This window comes from Bufo gargarizans, chromosome 2, assembly GCF_014858855.1.
Source record: "Bufo gargarizans isolate SCDJY-AF-19 chromosome 2, ASM1485885v1, whole genome shotgun sequence".
In the NCBI taxonomy this organism is placed as follows: Eukaryota; Metazoa; Chordata; class Amphibia; order Anura; family Bufonidae; genus Bufo; species Bufo gargarizans.
This window is the reverse complement of record NC_058081.1, coordinates 41,143,102-41,165,419: the sequence shown is the minus strand read 5'-3', so window position 1 is coordinate 41,165,419 and position 22,318 is coordinate 41,143,102. Positions and strand designations below refer to the sequence as shown.

At 44.0% G+C, this 22,318-nt stretch overlaps 1 protein-coding gene across 1 annotated transcript in view; it reads left to right on the top strand.

The window, feature by feature from the left end:
• Positions 1-368: 368 nt before the first annotated feature.
• LOC122929303 (beta-1,3-galactosyltransferase 2-like) overlaps positions 369-22,318 on the top strand; it is a 110,670-nt gene continuing 88,720 nt past the window's right edge. Inside the window, exon 1 of the mRNA XM_044282822.1 lies at positions 369-630. The gene's annotated coding sequence lies outside the window, so the exon portion shown is untranslated. The remainder of the gene's footprint in view (positions 631-22,318) is intronic.

Below are 22,318 nucleotides of genomic sequence, written 5' to 3'. Positions count from 1 at the left end.
CGCAAACATTTATCAGATATACCACATTCTGAAAGTCGCAGTGTATCTGCCGCCAGTTATCACTTTGCCCCTGTGCACAAAGGAGATACAAGAGCGTTCTCTGTTCAGGGAGTGGAAAGGGTTACTCTTCCCATCAGAGGAGGAGATCACAAACTCCTCAGCCGTGGGGCGCATCGGAGGTTTGAATTGGGACGTTGCTTTCTCACTTTTCTGAACAGAAAACACGATCTGATTTTACAATATCGTCAAAAAAACAATCTTTATAGTTTCAGCACTATATACATGTTGTCTTTTCTTCCTGATGCATTGGGTGTTGGTTTTTGGTGTCTAACCAGTTCTCCTCCCTGTCTGAGCATGTGATGCCGAAGTCCTGATTACCTGGTGCACCGTATGTTTAAAGAGAGGGGAACATTCACTTTTCTGTAGGTCTTAAGGACCGACATTGTGGAGTCCGAAACGCGTAGACATCGTGGATCTTGTATGAGATTTGTGTTTGGATAATTGTTTTTTTATTGTTATTAATAAAGCTGCAATTTTTTTTGAGAAGCTGGACCACAAGTTTTTTCTTTGGATTTCGTTTGTATACAGTCAAGTCCGGACTAGGCCAGAGCTTTCGTGAAAGCAGCAAAGGTGAGAGCTGTCTTATATATATTTGTAACTTTGATATGTACTACAGAGGACAGTATACTGTATATATACTATAGAGGACAGTATACAGTATATATATACTACAGAGGGCAGTATACTGTATATATACTACAGAGGACACTATACTGTATATATACTACAGAGGACAGTATACTGTATATATACTACAGAGGATAGTATACAGTATATATATACTACAGAGGACAGTATACTGTATATATACTATAGAGGACAGTATACTGTATATATACTATAGAGGACAGTATACAGTATATATATACTACAGAGGGCAGTATACTGTATATATACTACAGAGGACACTATACTGTATATATACTACAGAGGACAGTATACTGTATATATACTACAGAGGATAGTATACAGTATATATATACTACAGAGGACAGTATACTGTATATATACTATAGAGGACAGTATACTGTATATATACTACAGAGGACAGTATACTGTATATATACTATAGAGGACAGTATACAGTATATATATATACTACAGAGGACAGTATACTGTATATATACTATAGAGGACAGTATACTGTATATATACTACAGAGGACAGTATACTGTATATATACTACAGATGACAATATACTGTATATATACTACAGAGGACAGTGTACTGTATATATACTACAGATGACAATATACTGTATATATACTACAGAGGACAGTGTACTGTATATATACTACAGATGACAATATACTGTATATATACTACAGAGGACACTATACTGTATATATACTACAGATGACAATATACTGTATATATACTACAGAGGACAGTATACTGTATATACTACAGAGGACAGTATACTGTATATATACTACAGAGGACAGTATACTATATATATACTACAGAGGACAGTGTACTGTATACAGTATATACTACAGATGACAATATACTGTATATATACTACAGAGGACACTATACTGTATATATACTACAGAGGGCAGTATACTGTATATATATATACTACAGAGGACAGTATACTGTATATATACTACAGATGACAATATACTGTATATATACTACAGAGGACAGTGTACTGTATATATACTACAGATGACAATATACTGTATATATACTACAGAGGACACTATACTGCATATATACTACAGAGGGCAGTATACTGTATATATACTACAGAGGACAGTATACTGTATATATACTACAGAGGACAGTATGCTGTATATATACTACAGAGGACAGTATACTGTTCATATACTACAAAGGACAGTATACTGTATATACTACAGAGGACAGTATACTGTATATATACTACAGAGGACAGTATACTGTATATATACTACAGAGGCAGTATACTATATATATACACTACAGAGGGCACAATACTGTATATATACTACAGAGGGCAGTATACTGTATATATACTACAGAGGACAGTATACTGTATATGTATATATATATATATACTACAGAGGGCAGTATAACTATATATATAATACAGAGGACAGTATACTGTATACATACTACAGAGTACATTATACTGTATATATAATACAGAGGACACTATACTGTATATATACTACAGAGGGCAGTATACTGTATAAATACTACAGAGGACAGTATACTGTATATACTACAGAGGACAGTATACTGTACATATACTACAAAGGACAGTATACTGTATATACTACAGAGGACAGTATATTGTATATATACTACAGAGGACAGTATACTGTATATATACTACAGAGGGCAGTATTATATATATATATATATATATATATATATACACTACAGAGGGCACTATACTGTATATATACTACAGAGGGCAGTATACTGTATATATACTACAGAGGACAGTATACTGTATATGTATATATATATATATATATATACTACAGAGGGCAGTATAACTATATATATAATACAGAGGACAGTATACTGTATACATACTACAGAGTACATTATACTGTATATATAATACAGAGGACAGTATACTGTATATATACTACAGAGGGCAGTATTATATTTATATATATATATATATATATATATATATACTACAGAGGACAGAAAATTATATATATACTACAGAGGACAGAAAATTATATATATACTACAGAGGGCGGTACACTGTATATATACTACAAAGGACAGAATACTATATATATATATATATATATATATATACACACTACAGAAGGCAGTATGCTATATATATACACTACAGAGGACACTATGCTGTATATATACTACAGATGGCAGTATACTATATATATACTACAGAGGGCAGTTTACTGTATATATACTACAGAGGGCAGTATACTGTATATATACTACAGAGGACACTATGCTGTATATATACTACAGAGGGCAGTATACTGTATATATACTACAGAGGGCACTATACTGTATATATACTACAGAGGGCAGTATACTGTATATATACTACAGAGGACACTATACTGTATATACACTACAGAGGGCACTATACTGTATATATACTACAGAGGGCACTATACTATATATACTACAGAGGACACTATACTGTATATATACTACAGAGGGCAGTATACTGTATATATACTACAGAGGACAGTATACTGTATGTATACTACAGAGGACAGTATACTGTATACATACTATAGAGTACATTATACTGTATATATACTACAGAGGACACTATACTGTATATATACTACAGAGGACAGTATACTGTATGTATGTATATATATATATACTACAGAGGACAGAAAATTATATATATACTACAGAGGGCGGTACACTGTATATATACTACAAAGGACAGAATACTATATATATATATATATATATACACACTACAGAAGGCAGTATGCTATATATATACACTACAGAGGACACTATGCTGTATATATACTACAGATGGCAGTATACTATATATATACTACAGAGGGCAGTGTACTGTATATATACTACAGAGGGCAGTATACTGTATATATACTACAGAGGACACTATGCTGTATATATACTACAGAGGGCAGTATACTGTATATATACTACAGAGGGCACTATACTGTATATATACTACAGAGGGCAGTATACTGTATATATACTACAGAGGACACTATACTGTATATACACTACAGAGGGCAGTATTATATATATATATATACACTACAGAGGGCACTATACTGTATATATACTACAGAGGGCAGTATACTGTATATATACTACAGAGGATAGTATACTGTATGTGTATATATATATATATATATATATATATATATACTACAGAGGGCAGTATACTATATATATATATATATATATATACACTACAGATGGCAGTATTCTGTATATATATAAAACAGAGGATAGTATATTATGTCTATATATACTACAGAGGACAGTATACTGTATATACACTACAGAGGGCACTATACTGTATATATACTACAGAGGGCAGTATACTGTATATATACTACAGAGGATATATACACTACAGAGGGCACTATACTGTATATATACTACAGAGGGCAGTATACTGTATATATACTACAGAGGACACTATACTGTATATATACTACAGAGGGCACTATACTGTATATATACTACAGAGGGCAGTTTACTGTATATATACTACAGAGGGCAGTATACTGTATATATACTACAGAGGACACTATGCTGTATATATACTACAGAGGGCAGTATACTGTATATATACTACAGAGGGCACTATACTGTATATATACTACAGAGGGCAGTATACTGTATATATACTACAGAGGACACTATACTGTATATACACTACAGAGGGCACTATACTGTATATATACTACAGAGGGCACTATACTATATATACTACAGAGGACACTATACTGTATATATACTACAGAGGGCAGTATACTGTATATATACTACAGAGGACAGTATACTGTATGTATACTACAGAGGACAGTATACTGTATACATACTATAGAGTACATTATACTGTATATATACTACAGAGGACACTATACTGTATATATACTACAGAGGACAGTATACTGTATGTATGTATATATATATATACTACAGAGGACAGAAAATTATATATATACTACAGAGGGCGGTACACTGTATATATACTACAAAGGACAGAATACTATATATATATATATATATATACACACTACAGAAGGCAGTATGCTATATATATACACTACAGAGGACACTATGCTGTATATATACTACAGATGGCAGTATACTATATATATACTACAGAGGGCAGTGTACTGTATATATACTACAGAGGGCAGTATACTGTATATATACTACAGAGGACACTATGCTGTATATATACTACAGAGGGCAGTATACTGTATATATACTACAGAGGGCACTATACTGTATATATACTACAGAGGGCAGTATACTGTATATATACTACAGAGGACACTATACTGTATATACACTACAGAGGGCAGTATTATATATATATATACACTACAGAGGGCACTATACTGTATATATACTACAGAGGGCAGTATACTGTATATATACTACAGAGGATAGTATACTGTATGTGTATATATATATATATATATATATATATATACTACAGAGGGCAGTATACTATATATATATATATATATATATACACTACAGATGGCAGTATTCTGTATATATATAAAACAGAGGATAGTATATTATGTCTATATATACTACAGAGGACAGTATACTGTATATACACTACAGAGGGCACTATACTGTATATATACTACAGAGGGCAGTATACTGTATATATACTACAGAGGATATATACACTACAGAGGGCACTATACTGTATATATACTACAGAGGGCAGTATACTGTATATATACTACAGAGGACACTATACTGTATATATACTACAGAGGGCAGTATACTGTATATATACTACAGAGGACAGTATACTGTATGTATACTACAGAGGACAGTATACTGTATACATACTATAGAGTACATTATACTGTATATACACTACAGAGGACACTATGCTGTATATATACTACAGAGGGCTGTATAGTGAAAATGTATTACCTGGAATTTTCCTTTCCATGAGTCCGAAGGCAGCACATGAAAGGTTAACGGAGTCCTATTCTCGCCCCAGGACCGCCCACCTAGATAACAAACAAGATAATTGATTAATTAGTGACCCTGTAGGTTCCTATATAACACCCCCTCTGGCAGACCTCCAATGTGTATAAAAAATAGATTCAGGCAAAATGCGAAACAAAAGGATTTATTAGGGAGGGTATGTATGTGCTGCCTTCGGACTCATGGAAAGCAAAATTCCAGGTAATAAATTTTCACTTACCCCTGACGTCCTCAGCAGCACATGAAGGGATATGCATAGATACAGAAGGGAGGGAATTACTGAACGGCTGCACTCAACACCGCGGTGCCAAAGGCTGAGCTCTTATTATCTATGTCCAGCCGGTAGTGCTTCATGAAGGTAGATGGCGTAGACCATGATGCAGCTCTACAGATCTCTTCTAGGGAGACATGCGCTTGTTCAGCCCAAGATGTTGCTGTGGCCCTAGTTGAGTGGGCTCTAATCGGAGAAGGAGGAGAAATGCCCTCTATGGTGTATGCCTCCAAAATGATAGACTTGATCCATCTTGCCAGGGAAGCCTTAGATGCCTTGTGACCTTTATTAGGACCAGAGTATAGTAAAAACAGATTTTCATCTAGTCTAAAATTCTCTGTTTTCTGAAGGTAGATCTCTACTGCTCTCTTGACATCTAGGGTGTGCCAGCGGGCTTGTTCTTCATCTGAGGGGTCTGGGAAAAAAACTGGTAGAAACGCTTCTCGGTTTACGTTAGCAGAAGAAGGAACTTTAGGCATAAAGGAAGGTAGAGTGCGCAGCAAAACTCCATCCGGCAGGATTCTTAAATACAGTGTCTTGACCGAAAGTGCTTGTAATTCTCTGAGTCTCTTGAAGTGATGGCAATAAGAAAGAGAACTTTGCGGGAGAGCCATTTAAGATCTGCGTCTACTAAGGGCTCGTAGGGGGGTTCAGTCAACCTCCTGAGGACCAATGACAGATCCCAAATAGGCATAGGGTGTCTCAGGACCGGCCTAAGTTTTTTAATGGCTTTGAAGAAGCGATTAATTAAGAGATGATGTCTAGGGATGAGCGAACTCAAACTGTATATTTTCGTAAAAGTCCAGGTTCGGGTTTGGTGTTCGTCTCTTTCTTGGTGCTTTTGTGACGCTTTCTTGGTGCTTTTTGAAAGGCTGCAAAGCAGCCAATCAACAAGCGTCATACTACTTGCCCCAAGGGGCCGTCACAGCCATGCCTACTATTGGAATGGCTGTGATTGGCCAGAGCACCATGTGACCCAGTCTCTATTTAAGCTGGAGTCACATAGCGCCGCCCGTCACTCTGCTCTGATTAGCGTAGGGAGAGGTTGCGGATGCGACAGTAGGGCGAGATTAGGCTGATTAACTCCTCCAAAAGACTTGATTAATTGATCGATCTGCAGCTGTGGATCATTGAGCTGCTGATACTCAATTGCTAACTGTTTTTAGGCTGCCCAGACCGTTTGTCAGTCACATTTTTCTGGGGTGATCGGCGGCCATTTTGTGTCTTGTGGTGCGCCAGCACAAGCTGCGACCAAGTGCATTTAACCCTCAATGGTGTGGTTGTTTTTTGGCTAAAGCCTACATCAGGGTGAAGCTGTCACACCAAGTGCATTTAACCAGCAATAGTCTGTTTATTTTTTGGCCATATACTACATCAGGGGCAAGCTGCGCCCGTCACCAAGTGCATTTAACCCTCAGTAGTGTGGTTGGTCAAGCTATCACACCAAGTGCATTTAACCAGCAATAGTCTGTTCATTTTTTGGCCATATACTACATCAGGGGCAAGCTGCGCCCGTCACCAAGTGCATTTAACCCTCAGTAGTGTGGTTGGTCAAGATGTCACACCAAGTGCATTTAACCAGCAATAGTCTGTTCATTTTTTGGCCATATACTACATCAGGGGCAAGCTGCGCCCGTCACCAAGTGCATTTAACCCTCAGTAGTGTGGTTGGTCAAGCTGTCACACCAAGTGTTAAGCAAAATACTAGTATTTGGCTGTATTTGTGAGAGGAGAGGCTGATTACATGGCTACTTACTTGCACCTGTGAGGCCAGGCTGGGTGGGTACTAGGCTATTTATAGGCTCCTGTAGGCCTAGGCTGACGACGGGTCAGCTGATTTCACTACCTGTGAGTCAGCTCTAGGATACAGCAGCATGGTGTGGAGGCGCCTTACGGCTGGGCGATGGCAGAATGTCTTAGCAGGGCGCTGGTATTCACGGTAGGATCGGAGTGGTTTGCACGGGACCAACGCTGCGGTCCACGACATGTAGCGCTCTGAGATGTAGCAGAGTCGGGCGCTAAACGGTTGAATGAGGGTTATTAGTTGGTTCAAGTCATGCACGCTGTGTTTTATATCAATGGTAAGGAAAAAAAAAAAATTTGATGACATGGTGCCTACAGGGCGGCATGCGATGTGCAGTACTCTGGTTCAAAGCAGAGCGGGGTGCTTATGGTCTAGTGAATGCTCGGCTGTCCAGGGGCTTGTTGGGGGTCATTGCATATAGTTGTTGGCCTAGCAGGCGCCTGGTGTAGGTATGGTCGCAGGTTTCCTCTATTTAAAAAAAAAAAAACATGCAGGGGCACACCCGTAGCTAATGCCAAACAGGCAAGGAGTTGGGGTATGTATACCAGGGGTCTGCATGTGGGGATCCACGCAGATCAGTCGAGGCGCCTGCATTTGAGTTCTGATGCTCCTATAGGTAAGAGTGGTTTATCTATAAACTGTATGTTATGGGCACACATGTGTCAGCGGTTCTGTGCTGGGGTACAGGTGCATTATGTTGCCTTATTGTCGTTGCTTCAAGGTTCATGCTCATACACGTTTATGATTTATTTTTTGTTTTTATTTTTTTGGTGGTGCTGTGGTGACCATCCTGGGGAAAAAAAAAAAAAAAAGCCTGCAGCATTATGTGGGGGCGTTACCTTCATAGCTATGTCCATGTGTCTGCATTTACAATTTATACTCTGTTCACCACTAGAGCTGCGTTCATGCGTTGCTGTTGCATAACATTGATACCCTGTTAGCTCAGATTGCATTCACAGCTGCGTTATACAGTGCTCTTCATGCTCACAGCTGGGCCCATACCATGTTTTCAGGCACTACTCACATCCAGAGCTGCGTTCACCCACCTGTTCATACATCACTTCGGCTTCCACTTAAGGCCGCATTTTTCTTTTCATTGCTACATCATGGTTACTCAGTATTTTCTCGGGGGCAGTCAGTGCACCGCTCTGATACCGTTCCCCTAATGAACATAGCTGCTTCCTTCAGGTTACATTTCTTCCCTCGCAGATGCCTGGCCCTGCCATTAGGGTCTCTCGCGCCTGGCAGTTAATAAGTCCTGTCACGACTACAGGCAATTACGAAATCCTGTCACGTCTACAGGTTAATAAGTCCTGTCACGTCTTCAGGCAATTACGAAATCCTGTCACATCTACAGGTTAATAAGTCCTGTCACGTCTTCAGGCAATTACGAAATCCTGTCACGTCTACAGGTTAATAAGTCCTGTCACGTCTTCAGGCAATTACGAAATCCTGTCACGTCTACAGGTTAATAAGTCCTGTCACGTCTTCAGGCAATTACGAAATCCTGTCACGACTACAGGTTAATGGGTCCTGTCACGACTACAGGCGATTACGTCCCGATCCATTATCAGAGTTAAGCGGCATATGCCATCCTCTGGGTTTTTGGGTCCTATATTAATAATAAGAAATAATTTAAGCAGTGGCCTGGGGGATAAGTATAGGTGTAGTATTTGCTACCAGCAATAGTTGGTGTCCGAGCAGGGCCCTTAGCGAATGGTTGGACTTCATTAAGTCTTCCATCACATTCACCATTGTTATTTCAGTCTGCAGCTCCCGGGTTCAGACCTTCTTGTAATATGTTCATATGATCGTCAACATAGGGGTAAATCGTTTCTGACTACCGACCGCTCTTTCAAAACATCAACTTTAGCTACCTCCTAAAACAACGGCACGTGACAAAGAGGTAAGGTATATAGAAGTCGCTGTTGTGTACGGTATATTCCGCACCTTCATCGGGCAGAGTTTTCGGCGTTCAAAGCGGGCATCGTAATGGTATGTATATATTTACTCTAAATACGGTCCATGCTTTTTGGCCCCTTTAGGCTACCCTACAGCAGCAGTTACGGCACAATTCTACTGCTTGTTGAAGATAGGGTTAGATAGGCTAGGGACACCTTTCTCATAGCCGATCCGAACACAAGTGTTAAGCAAAATACTAGTATTTGGCTGTATTTGTGAGAGGAGAGGCTGATTACATGGCTACTTACTTGCACCTGTGAGGCCAGGCTGGGTGGGTACTAGGCTATTTATAGGCTCCTGTAGGCCTAGGCTGACGACGGGTCAGCTGATTTCACCCACCCACGCCATCTTACAGTCACTTCATATAGGGGTGGCCCCCTTTAGGCTACCCTACAGCAGCAGTTACGGCACAATTCTACTGCTTGTTGAAGATAGGGTTAGATAGGTTAGGGACACCTTTCTGATAGCCGATCCGAACACAAGTGCATTTAACCAGCAATAGTGTGGTTATTTATTGGCCATATCCCAGTCTAATTCTGTCAGTAAATCCATACCGGTCACCCAGCGCCTAAATACTAGGCCTCAAATTTATATCCCGCTAAATCTGTCGTTACCGCTGTACTGTTGTGGCTGGGCAAGTTATTTAGTGTCCGTCAAAGCACATTTTTTGTTCAGGGTTGAAAAACAATTCCCAATTTAGCAATTTCATAATTTAGTGGTTTCTGCTATATCAGAGCTATTTGAAATCTATCCCTAAAAGGGTATATAATATTCAAGGTGCACATAGGGTCATTCAGAATAACTTCACACACACGCTACTGTGCATTTCCAAGTCTAATTCTGTTAGTAAATCCATACCGGTCACCCAGCGCCTAAATACTAGGCCTCAAATTTATATTCAGCTGAATTTGAATACAATACATTGGGCCAAATAATATTTTTGTTGTTGTGGTGAACGATAACAATGAGGAAAACATCTAGTAAGGAACGCGGACGTGGACATGGTCGTGGTGGTGTTAGTGGACCCTCTGGTGCTGGGAGAGGACGTGGCCGTTCTGCCACATCCACACGTCCTAGTGTACCAACTACCTCAGGTGCCAGTAGCCGCCAGAATTTACAGCGATATTTGGTGGGGCCCAATGCCGTTCTAAGGATGGTAAGGCCTGAGCAGGTACAGGCATTAGTCAATTGGGTGGCCGACAGTGGATCCAGCACGTTCACATTATCTCCCACCCAGTCTTCTGCAGAAAGCGCACAGATGGCACCTGAAAACCAAGCCCATCAGTCTGTCACATCACCCCCATGCATACCAGGGAAACTGTCTCAGCCTCAAGTTATGCAGCAGTCTCTTATGCTGTTTGAAGACTCCGCTGGCAGGGTTTCCCAAGGGCATCCACCTAGCCCTTCCCCAGCGGTGAAAGACATAGAATGCACTGACGCACAACCACTTATGTTTCCTGATGATGAGGACATGGGAATACCACCTCAGCATGTCTCTGATGATGACGAAACACAGGTGCCAACTGCTGCGTCTTTCTGCAGTGTGCAGACTGAACAGGAGGTCAGGGATCAAGACTGGGTGGAAGACGATGCAGGGGACGATGAGGTCCTAGACCCCACATGGAATGAAGGTCGTGCCACTGACTTTCACAGTTCGGAGGAAGAGGCAGTGGTGAGACCGAGCCAACAGCGTAGCAAAAGAGGGAGCAGTGGGCAAAAGCAGAACACCCGCCGCCAAGAGACTCCTCCTGCTACTGACCGCCGCCATCTTGGACCGAGCACCCCAAAGGCAGCTTCAAGGAGTTCCCTGGCATGGCACTTCTTCAAACAATGTGCTGACGACAAGACCCGAGTGGTTTGCACGCTGTGCCATCAGAGCCTGAAGCGAGGCATTAACGTTCTGAACCTTAGCACAACCTGCATGACCAGGCACCTGCATGCAAAGCATGAACTGCAGTGGAGTAAACACCTTAAAACCAAGGAAGTCACTCAGGCTCCCCCTGCTACCTCTTCTGCTGCTGCCGCCTCGGCCTCTTCTGCTGCTGCCGCCTCGGCCTCTTCTGCTGCTGCCGCCTCGGCCTCTTCCTCCGCCTCTGGAGGAACGTTGGCACCTGCCGCCCAGCAAACAGGGGATGTACCACCAACACCACCACCTCCGTCACCAAGCATCTCAACCATGTCACACGGCAGCGTTCAGCTCTCCATCTCGCAAACATTTGAGAGAAAGCGTAAATTCCCACCTAGCCACCCTCGATCCCTGGCCCTGAATGCCAGCATTTCTAAACTACTGGCCTATGAAATGCTGTCATTTAGGCTGGTGGACACAGACAGCTTCAAACAGCTCATGTCGCTTGCTGTCCCACAGTATGTTGTTCCCAGCCGCCACTACTTCTCCAAGAGAGCCGTGCCTTCCCTGCACAACCAAGTATCCGATAAAATCAAGTGTGCACTGCACAACGCCATCTGTGGCAAGGTCCACCTAACCACAGATACGTGGACCAGTAAGCACAGCCAGGGACGCTATATCTCCCTAATTGCACACTGGGTAAATGTAGTGGCAGCTGGGCCCCAGGCGGAGAGCTGTTTGGCGCACGTCCTTCCGCCGCCAAGGATCACAGGGCAACATTCTTTGCCTCCTGTTGCCACCTCCTCCTACTCGACTTCCTCCTCCTCTTCTTCCACCTGCTCATCTAGTCAGCCACACACCTTCACCACCAACTTCAGCACAGCCCGGGGTAAACGTCAGCAGGCCATTCTGAAACTCATATGTTTGGGGGACAGGCCCCACACCGCACAGGAGTTGTGGCAGGGTATAGAACAACAGACCGACGAGTGGTTGCTGCCGGTGAGCCTCAAGCCCGGCCTGGTGGTGTGTGATAATGGGCGAAATCTCGTTGCAGCTCTGGGACTAGCCAGTTTGACGCACATCCCTTGCTTGGCGCATGTGCTGAATTTGGTGGTGCAGAAGTTCATTCACAACTACCCCGACATGTCAGAGCTGCTGCATAAAGTGCGGGCCGTCTGTTCGCGCTTCCGGCGTTCACATCCTGCTGCTGCTCGCCTGTCTGCGCTACAGCGTAACTTCGGCCTTCCCGCTCACCGCCTCATATGCGACGTGCCCACCAGGTGGAACTCCACCTTGCACATGCTGGACAGACTGTGCGAGCAGCAGCAGGCCATAGTGGAGTTTCAGCTGCAGCACGCACGGGTCAGTCGCACTACAGAACAGCACCACTTCACCACCAATGACTGGGCCTCCATGCGAGACCTGTGTGCCCTGTTGCGCTGTTTCGAGTACTCCACCAACATGGCCAGTGGCGATGACGCCGTTATCAGCGTTACAATACCACTTCTATGTCTCCTTGAGAAAACACTTAGGGCGATGATGGAAGAGGAGGTGGCCCAGGAGGAGGAGGAGGAAGAGGGGTCATTTTTAGCACTTTCAGGCCAGTCTCTTCGAAGTGACTCAGAGGGAGGTTTTTTGCAACAGCAGAGGCCAGGTACAAATGTGGCCAGCCAGGGCCCACTACTGGAGGACGAGGAGGACGAGGATGAGGATGAGGAGGTGGAGGAGGATGAGGATGAAGCATGGTCACAGCGGGGTGGCACCCAACGCAGCTCGGGCCCATCACTGGTGCGTGGCTGGGGGGAAAGGCAGGACGATGACGATACGCCTCCCACAGAGGACAGCTTGTCCTTACCCCTGGGCAGCCTGGCACACATGAGCGACTACATGCTGCAGTGCCTGCGCAGCGACAGCAGAGTTGCCCACATTTTAACGTGTGCGGACTACTGGGTTGCCACCCTGCTGGATCCACGCTACAAAGACAATGTGCCCACCTTACTTCCTGCACTGGAGCGTGATAGGAAGATGCGCGAGTACAAGCGCACGTTGGTAGACGCGCTACTGAGAGAATTCCCAAATGTCACAGGGGAACAAGTGGAAGCCCAAGGCCAAGGCAGAGGAGGAGCAAGAGGTCGCCAAGGCAGCTGTGTCACGGCCAGCTCCTCTGAGGGCAGGGTTAGCATGGCAGAGATGTGGAAAAGTTTTGTCAACACGCCACAGCTAACTGCACCACCACCTGATACGCAACGTGTTAGCAGGACGCAACATTTCACTAACATGGTGGAACAGTACGTGTGCACACCCCTCCACGTACTGACTGATGGTTCGGCCCCATTCAACTACTGGGTCTCTAAATTGTCCAAGTGGCCAGAGCTAGCCTTTTATGCCTTGGAGGTGCTGGCCTGCCCGGCGGCCAGCGTTTTGTCTGAACGTGTATTCAGCGCGGCAGGGGGCGTCATTACAGACAAACGCAGCCGCCTGTCTACAGCCAATGTGGACAAGCTGACGTTCATAGAAATGAACCAGGCATGGATCCCACAGGACCTGTCCGGCCCTTGTCCAGATTAGACATTAACTACCTCCCCTTAACCATATATTATTGTACACCAGGGCACTTCCTCATTCAATCCTATTTTTATTTTCATTTTACCATTATATTGCGAGGCTACCCAAATTTGAATGAACCTCTCCTCTGTCTGGGCCTAAATATATGCCAATGGACTGTACCAATGTTGGGTGACGTGAAGCCTAATTCTCTGCTATGACATGCAGACTAATTCTCTGTTGACATGAAGCCAGATTCTCTGGGACCTCTCTCCTCTGCCTGGGTGCTGGGCCTAAATATATGCCAATGGACTGTTGCACTGGTGGCTGACGTGAAGCCTGATTGTCTGTTACGGGACCTCTCTCCTCTGCCTGGTTGCTGGGCCTAAATTTATGAAAATGGACTCTTACAGTGGTGGGTGACGTGAAGCCTGATTCTCTGCTATGATATGAAGACTGATTCTCTGCTGACATGAAGCCAAATTCTCTGTTACGGGACCTCTCTCCTCTGCCTGGGTGCTGGGCCTAAATATATGCCAATGGACTGTTGCACTGGTGGCTGACGTGAAACCTGATTGTCTGTTACGGGACCTCTCTCCTCTGCCTGGGTGCTGGGCCTAAATATCTGACAATGGACTGTTGCATTGGTGGCTGACGTGAAGCCTGATTCTCTGCTATGATATGAAGACTGATTCTCTGCTGACATGAAGCCAGATTGTCTGTTACGGGACCTCTCTCCTCTGCCTGGGTGCTGGGCCTAAATATCTGAGAATGGACTGTTCCAGTGGTGGGTGACGTGAAGCCAGATTCTCTGCTATGGGACCTCTCCCTAATTGATTTTGGTTAATTTTTATTTATTTAATTTTTATTTTAATTCATTTCCCTATCCACATTTGTTTGCAGGGGATTTACCTACATGTTGCTGCCTTTTGCAGCCCTCTAGCCCTTTCCTGGGCTGTTTTACAGCCTTTTTAGTACCGAAAAGTTCGGGTCCCCATTGACTTCAATGGGGTTCGGGTTCGGGACGAAGTTCGGATCGGGTTCGGATCCCGAACCCGAATATTTCCGGGAAGTTCGGCCGAACTTCTCGAACCCGAACATCCAGGTGTTCGCTCAACTCTAATGATGTCCGAACTTGCCCTCTGTCATCGCATTAATGGCTGTCATGTGTACTTTCAAGGTGTTTGGGGTAAGACCTTTCTGGAATCCATCTTGCAAGAACTGGAGGATAACAGGGACTGTAATATCTGAGCACTCATTCTCTGACATCCAGGATGAAAATTTTCTCCATATTTTTTCATACTTGATATTTGTAGAAGCTTTCCGGGAGGAGAGTAGGGTATTGATGACAGGGACGGACAGACCTTTTCCTTCTAGTCTGTACCTCTCAGTCTCCAAGCTGTGAGATGAAGTTTGTTCAGATGCTGATGAAAGAGGCCGTTCTGAACTAGTAAGTCGGGATGAGATGGAAGCTTCCAGTAGACTCCCTTGGATAACTGGAGTAGAAGTGGGAACCACGGCCTGCGTGGCCAAAAAGGAGTAATCAATATAGCTTGAGGTTTCTCTAGTAGAATCTTCTGCAGGACTCTTAAGATGAGAGGCACCGGAGGAAAGATATAAACATATTGGTCTTTCCAAGTTATAGAAAAAGCATCCACCGCTGCCGGATTCTGGAATCTGTTCAGGGAACAGAACTTGGGAAGTTTGCTGTTTTCCTTGGAGGCCATCAGATCTATAGACGGAGTACCCCATCTGGCTGTAATCTGCAGGAAGTATTTCTGGTTCAGTTCCCACTCGGTTTGTCTGATCTTCCTCCGACTCAGAAGATCCGCCTGAGTATTCAACAAGCCTTTGATGTGTACCGCCCTTAGACTTTGTACGTGCCTCTCTGCCCATGCAAAGATCTTCATGCATAACGCAAGGAGTAAACGGCTCTGGGTGCTCCCCTGTTTGTTTATATAAAAAACTGCAGGGAGATTGTCCGTCTGAATTAGGACTGACTGGTCTTCCAAATCTGTCTAAAATTGTTGTAATGCCAGCTTGATGGCCTTCAACTCCCTGAAGTTTGAGGACAGCTGTTGTTCTGTGCAGGACCAAGAACTTTGAACCCAACTGCTTCCAAGATGGGCTCCCCAGCCCCGGGAGGAAGCGTCCGTTGTAACAGTCACTGTTGGTGTTAACCGGAAGGGTCTGCCCCTGGATAAATTCCTTCCTCTTAACCACCATTTCAGCTCCGCGATTGTAGAAGGTCTCAACCTGACACGGGCTGAAAGATTGTGGCTGCGCTTCCAGACCTGAAGCAAGTCCTGTTGTAATTCTCTTATGTGGGCCTGAGCCCATGGAACTGCATCTATTACTGATGTCATATGACCCAGAGTTTTCATCACTTTGTGGACTGTAGGTCTTCGGCCCGTAATTAAGGCCCTTATTGATGATGTGACAGATCTTATCCTGGAGGTTGGGAGATACAGGGTCATGGTGCAAGTGTCTATCCTGAAGCCTAGAAACGTTTTGGATGTTGCTGGCTGGATGTCGGATTTGTCCCAATTGATCAAAAAACCCAGAGACTGAAGCAGCTTGATGACTTTCAGGAGATAAGAATTCAGCGAGTCCCTGGTGGGTGCCACTACAAGCCAGTCGTCCAGGTACGGAAACACCTGCAAGGCTTGTAGGCGTAAACTTGCAACGGCGATCACGGCCAATTTTGTGAAGATTCTGGGTGCTGATGAGAGACCGAAGGGCAGGGCTTTGAATTGAAGATGTTTTATCTTTCCTCCCATGACAATTGCAATCCTCAGAAAGCGTCTGGACGAGTTCTTTATTGGGACACGGAGATAAGCATCTCTCAGGTCGATGGAAGCCAAGAAGTGACCTTCCTGAAGCAGAGACGTGATTGATCTTATGTTTTCCATCTTGAAATGACTTTTTTTGATAAATTGGTTCACGTAGCGGAGGTCTATAATTAGACGCCACTTTCCCTCTGGCTTGGGGACTGGAAACACTCTGGAATACACTCCTGTTCCTTCTTGCTGTCTTGGAACAGGTTCCAGAGCACCCTTTAGAATGAATTCTTTTACGAGGTCTATGACCCGAAGGTCTTCTCTTTGATTTAAGAGAAAACGGTCTCTTGGACAGCGGATAAACTCCAGTGAGTAGCCTTCTTTTACGATCCTTAAGGCCCAACTGTCTGAGGAAATTTCTTGCCATGCTGCGTAAAATTGAGTAAGCCGTCCTCCTACCCTCTGGCTTCTGGCGTCAGAAACCCTCTTTGGAGGGTTTATCTTCTGGTCTCTTCCTACTCTTATCCGATGTCCTGGCAAAAAATCTTCGGTCAGATCCTTTCCTGTCCGAACGCCCGCGAAAATCGGATCTCTGAAAGCGTTGTCTTCTAAAGGGCCGAAAACTTCTGGATTGAAATCTGCGCCTAGAAGGAGGAAATTCCAGAGCTTTATCCTCTTTACTAGTTTCCAAAAGAGTGTCTAACTGCGAGCCAAACAGACGCCCAGGTTCAAACGGAAGAGAACAAAGGTTGTTCTTGGAGGGGACATCACCCGACCACAACTTCAACCAGATCGATCTCCTGATAGAGTTGGAGAGGGCCATATTTTTGGCCAGGCCTTTCAGGGTATTTACTGGAAAGTCACACAGGAACTCTGCCGCGATCTTCAAGGAAGGGAGCTGCTGAAGTAGATCCTCTCTATTAACACCATCTTCAATATCCCTTCCCAGTTGACTCAACCATACTCTCAGGGCACGGGCTACAGGCACTGCTGCCATAGACGCCTTCTTCAGGGAGGCTATATAAGAATGAAGCCGCTTCAGGAGATTATCTGCCTTCTTATCCATAGGATCTTTCAACAACGTGGAGTCATCAGACGGAAAAAAGGACCTCTTCGCTAGTCTGGCCACTGCAGGATCGACCTTGGAAGGAGCCCCCCACTTTTCACATTCCGCAGGGTCTATTCTATACATGGCCTTGGCTCTTCTTCCTGAATCCATTCTCCTTAAAGGATATTTCCATTCCTCCTGGATGATGGATTCAAGCACCGGATGACTGGGAAAGACCCGCGCTTTCTTCTTAGGAAAGTAAAACAGACTTCCCTCATCTTGGTTGGTGCGCGTCTCTGTCTTGGATTCAATTATATGCTTGACATCTTTGATGAGACGGTTAATATCTTCTTTCCTAAACAAAAAATTCTCCTCTGTGGCCGGTTCTGGATCTGAGCTAGAGCCAGAAGACACCTCCCCTTCCGAGTGAGAAGACCTCTCGGCAGACGTAGAAGGGCTAGGGTCAACCCGTTTCCTCTTATGCGTCTTCTGTCTCTTAGATTGAGACAGAAAGGATTCAAGTAGAGAAATCAATTTTTTTGTATTGTCTTCAGAGATGACCTCCGGCTGGGTACAGGCTGCGCAAATGCTAGATGTATAACCCTCAGGAAGAGGTTTAATACAAGTGATACATAAGGGCTGCTTTTTCTTTTGTCTCTTCACACGCCTGGGTGAGGATTCCGGGGAATGGGAAAAAACCTCCAGTCCGCAGCTTCGACAATAATCATCCTGGTGGTCGTCAGGGAGAGGCTGGTCGCAAGATTGGCACAGCCTGTGCTTCCTGGATCTCTTTCCTCCTAGGCTGGACATCTGGAGAAAAGAATAGATTAATTTAAATTTACATAAAAATTATATAAAGCCTTTATAATTGGCTGTGATCAGCTAAGAGGGAGCCAGTACTAGGGGTACCTCAAAGATAAAAGAGCTCGGCTGCCAAAGCACCAGGGCAGCAAGAGCCAGGAAAATACCACCTTAAATAATGGAAAACATTTGAATTTGCCGCCAGAAACTCTAGGGGGCGGCGCCCGCTGATGACATCAGACGCCGCTGAACGCTGCGTTCTACCGTGCGTTCCACAAGCGCCGCCATTGCCGCCCAGAGAAGAAACAGCGCTGGAGCGATATGAGAGTACAGGCGAACCTCCCAGCAGAGCGGCCATCCAGGTAGAAGGGAGGGTTTATACAAGGCACCCCCATGGCTAGCTGAACCCTGAGCCAAAAACCTGGGACACCCCCCAGGCATGAAGGCTTACAGGAGAGGTGGGCAATGGACCTGTCCAGAATGAGGACATAAAAAAAACACATTGGAGGTCTGCCAGAGGGGGTGTTATATAGGAACCTACAGGATCACTAATAAATCAATTATCTTGTTTGTTATCTAGGTGGGCGGTCCTGGGGGCGAGAATAGGACTCTGTTAACCCTTCATGTGTTGCAGAGGACGTCAGAGGAAACTATATATACATACATATATATATATATATATATATATATATATATATATATTACAGAGGATAGTATACTATATATATATATATATATATATATATATATATATATATATATATATATACTACAGAGGGCAGTATACTGTATATATACTACAGAGGACACTATACTGTATATATACTACAAAGGGCAGTATACGTGTGTATATATATATATATATATATATATATATATACTACAGAGGACAGTATAATATATTACAGATGGCAGTATTCTGTATATATATACTACAGAGGATAGTATATTATGTGTATATATACTACAGAGGACAGTATACTGTATATACACTACAGAGGGCACTATACTGTATATATACTACAGAGGACACTATACTGTATATATACTACAGAGGACACTATACTGTATGTATACTACAGAGGACAGTATACTGTATGTATACTACAGAGGACAGTATACTGTATGTATACTACAGAGGACAGTATACTGTATACATACTATAGAGTACATTATACTGTATATATACTACAGAGGACAGTATACTGTATATATACTACAGAGGACAGTATACTGTATGTGTATATATTAATATATATATATATATATATATATATATACTACAGAGGGCAGTATACTATATATATATACTACAGAGGACAGTATACTGTATACATACTACAGAGTACATTATACTGTATATATACTACAGAGGACAGTATACTGTATTTCCCTTATCGTCCTCGGCAGCACAGAATGGGTTAACATCGACCTCTTTTGTTCATAGGACCGCCCACCTAGATTTAAACAATTGGACAATTAATCAAATAATTAATGCGTCTATAAGGTCTGGTGAATGCAACTGCCCCTTGTATTTTTTTTATGTCCTCATTTCTGAGGAATCTGCCCACCTCTGGTGTGGTGAAGCACGGCCACCTATGCCGTGGGGTGTGTCCCAGGCTCCAGGCCAAGTGTCCAGCATTGCCACGGGTGTGTCCTTGGCGCTGACACTATGCCGCATCCATGATGTGCGCGCCGGCAGTAGGGCTCCATTGCGGTCTGATAGCCGCTGCCCTGCCGATTGTTCGCGCGAGTGCGCAGACCGGTGACGTCAGCTGCTCCTGCACTTTCCCCATTGGCTCCAGATAGCGCACGCTGAGATGATGTCAGACGCTACCAGAACCCGGAAGTGTGGCGGCGGCCTCCGATCCTAGGAGAGGCATGCTGAAGACGTCAATGCGCCCGGCATTGACGTCTTCAGCATGCCTCTCCTAGGATCGGAGGCCGCCGCCACACTTCCGGGTTCTGGTAGCGTCTGACATCATCTCAGCGTGCGCTATCTGGAGCCAATGGGGAAAGCGCAGGAGCAGCTGACGTCACCGGTCTGCGTCCAGGGCGCCAGATTCAGGTATTTAAAGTTGGATGCAGGCTGGAGCAAGCTGCCATAAGTGCCTGGCAGCCGAGCTCCTGTGAGATTAAGGTATTGTGTCAGCTGGGGCCCTTCTGACAGAGATCACCTTGCAGGATTGCTCATTGTATGTTTTTTTTGTCTGTTCCAGATGTCTGGTCTTCCTGGTTCAGGGAGAAAAAAGTCTAGGAAGCACAGACACAGATGTTGCCTGTCATGTGAACAGCCCCTACCTGATGAGCATCGAGATGACTACTGTGACAACTGTAATGCGGCTAATTCTGTCCATTCTCATAGATCTTCTGCTGGATCAAAAAGGTCAAAGAAGAAGCAATCCCGCTGCATTTCTTGTATTCATCCCTTACCTGAGGATTCACAGTCCAATATCTGCGCTTCCTGTACTCAGCATGAAGACGAGTCTGACACAGAGTCCAGAAGACTAATGAATCTCTTTGTCTTTTTTGACAAAGACAAAGCAGAAACAGAAGGCCAAAAAGACAAAAGCGTGATCCTATCTCCTCATCCTCTGACGATTCTCTGACGTCTGAGAGTGAATATTCAGACTCTGATTGGGAAGTCTCTAATATAGAGGAAAATTTCCTTTTTGATAGGAAAAATGCGAACCGCTTAATCAAAGAAGTAAAAGGAATAATGGAGACTAAAGAAGACCCTGTTGCTGCACAAGACAAGGAGAGTCTCTACTATTTTCCAAAGAAAAAAGCTTCAGTCCTTCCAAGCCATCCAGTTCTGGACTCCATATTCCAGAAAGAATGTAAATGTCCCCTAAAGAAAATGGATCCTGGCTCAAGATTCCGTTCTGTTTATAAGATCGACTCCACGGAGTCCTCAAGCTGGGAAGTCCCCGCCAGAGTTGATCCTGCAGTAACAAGGTTGGCTAAAAGGTCCTTCTTTCCTGCAGATGACTCCTCGCTGCTGAGGGACCCGATGGACAGAAAAGCAGATAACTTGTTAAAGAGACTGCATTCTTACTTGGCCACATTAAGTAAGGCAGCCAGGACAGCAGTACCAGTGGCTCGAGCCCTCAGAATCTGGCTAAGTCATCTAGGAAAGGACATCGAGGACGGAATCCCCAGAGAAGACCAACTTCTTCAACTGCCGTCCCTTAAAATGGCCGCTGAGTTTTTGTGCGACTTTCCAGTGGATTCACTGAGATTTCTGGCTAAGGATATGGCTCTCTCAAATTCGATAAGAAGAACATTGTGGCTCAAGCTATGGGTAGGAGATGTCGCCTCTAAGACCAACCTCTGCTCTTTACCCTTTGAGCCTGGGAGACTGTTTGGCTCTCAGCTAGACAAGCTGTTAGAATCCAATTCTGATGAAAAATCTCTGAAGTTCCCACTTAGTTTAAGACTAAGAATCGTCCGAAGAATTTTTGTCCCTTTGGTAGGCAGCCTTACCGCAGAACAGGCTATCGTGGGCAATCTAGCAGAGGCCGGTCAG